A 2217-nucleotide genomic window follows, 5' to 3' on the forward strand; every position below is an offset into this window, starting at 1 on the left:
CACACACAGTAAGGTCTGAAGTGCAAAATTTGAATTACATTCCTTTGTATCTCTCCCTCTCTCTCTCTCTCTCTCTCTCTCTCTCTCTGTCTCTCTCTCTCTCTCTCTGTCAACACACACACACACACACACACTCACACACACCAAAGCACACAGACAGAAGCTGGTCACAACTGCTGTGCAACTGGGATTGAACCAGGGGGGCTCCCTCTGCTGGCTCAATGCGGTACAAAGTGTCAGAAGCTGTTAGATATCTGCTTTTGACAATCAATTGCACCTGTCATCCACAGGAGGGCGCCTAGCTGGGAAGTCCAGTACATTCCATATTAAAGTTGTTGCAAGTGCATTTTTTGTGTAAAAGACAGACACACACACACACACACACACACACACACACACACACTGTAAGGTCTGAAGTGCAAAATTTGAATTACATTCCTTTGTATCTCTCCCTCTCTCTCTCTCTCTCTCTCTCTCTGTCTCTCTCTCTCTCTCTCTCTCTCTCTGTCAACACACACACACACACACACACACACACACACACACTCAATGGAGTATAAAATAAAGACCGGGGCAGTTCTCTCACTGGAGTCTCTTAGAGTGGAGGCTGCCCTTGCTAGCAAGAAGTTCTGTGTGTTTCTCTTCTCTGAGTCTTTACTGAAGAAGTGTTTTATAACATTTTCCTTAACAACTGACATGTGTTTTTTGTGTAAAAGAGAGAGAGACACACACACACACACACACACACACACACTCACACTCACAGGCTCAGAGATGAGGGAAAAACAACAGAAATCAGGATAGATTTTAATGTCAGGAGATGCCCTGTGATGCTGGGGCCATTGTGTAAGATTGGAATGTGTACCAGTGGCTGGTGGGTGGTCCTTGAAGGTCCCGGGAGGAGGCGGCGAGGAGGCAGCGGGTGGCTGGGCTTGAGCTGTGGATCAGGGACGTCATTAATTCTGCCTGGTGCTGCGTGTGCCCTGTGCAGCTTGGATGTCTGCCGCTGACGCTCTGTGGTTCCTGTTCTGCTGATCTCCTGGTCCACACACGGCTTCAGGGTGCACTGTACAAGCGGAGAAGAAATGCATCATTGGTTACCAAAATAAAACAGTGTCTTTCTGCCTGTGTCATTCTGTTTGGTTTCTTTGAGCGTTTGTTTCTTAAATACACAGCAAGTGTCACTCTCTCTCTCTCTCTGTCACACACACACACACACACACACACACACACACACACACACACACACACACACACACACACACACAGACACTGTGAGGTCTGCAGTTCAAAATTTGAATCTCAGAGCTTGGTGTTTTTGTCTCCCTCCAGTGGACAAATGCAGGTATGATGAGGGTTGGTTAGGGTTAGGGGGTAATAGCCAGAGCTTGACGGAATAAAATGGAATAACTGGGAAAGTAAGTGTCGTAGAGGGATGAAAGTGGTGTCTACGGGGGGGTTTCGGGGTGCTCCGGACACCCTGGTGAAGACCCCATGTCGATAGCACCAACGGTTCTGGACTTGGTGTAAATGGGTCCAAATTTGACGGAATAAAAAGGTCAAAGTGGCAGATAGGAGTGTCCGATCGGGCCGATTCCACCACCACTGTACTCAGCAGGCCCTGCCGGGTCGTTAGACACGCAGCATGGCAGGGATCGGTGACATAACATGTAGCAGTTTCCCTTCACAGAAGCGTCTGCAGCAGGTGGGTGGAGGAGGAGGCAGCAGAACCAGGCCTTTGGAGCACTGTGTCATCTCCTGGTCCTGATGCTTTGAATCTCCCTCTCTGTCTGTCTGTCTGTCTGTCTGTCACACACACACACACACAGAAGCTGGTCAAGTGCTGTGCAACTGGGATTGCACCTGTCGTCCACAGGAGGGCGCCTAGCTGGGAAGTCCAGTACATTCCATATTAAAGTTGTTGCAAGTGCATTTTTTGTGTAAAAGACAGACACACACACACACACACACACACACACACACACACACACACACACACACACACACACACAGTAAGGTCTGAAGTGCAAAATTTGAATTACATTCCTTTGTATCTCTCCCTCTCCCTCTCTCTCTCTCTCTCTCTCTCTCTGTCTCTCTCTCTCTCTCTCTCTCTCTGTCAACACACACACACACACACACACACACACACTCAATGGAGTATAAAATAAAGACCGGGGCAGTTCTCTCACTGGAGTCTCTTAGAGTGGAGGCTGC

The sequence above is a fragment of the Aulonocara sp. 'chitande type north' Nkhata Bay genome, linkage group LG17, assembly GCF_057382095.1.
Source record: "Aulonocara sp. 'chitande type north' Nkhata Bay isolate Kocher_YH1m ecotype deep benthic linkage group LG17, A_spYH_male_GT1.1, whole genome shotgun sequence".
Taxonomy (NCBI): Eukaryota; Metazoa; Chordata; class Actinopteri; order Cichliformes; family Cichlidae; genus Aulonocara; species Aulonocara sp. 'chitande type north' Nkhata Bay.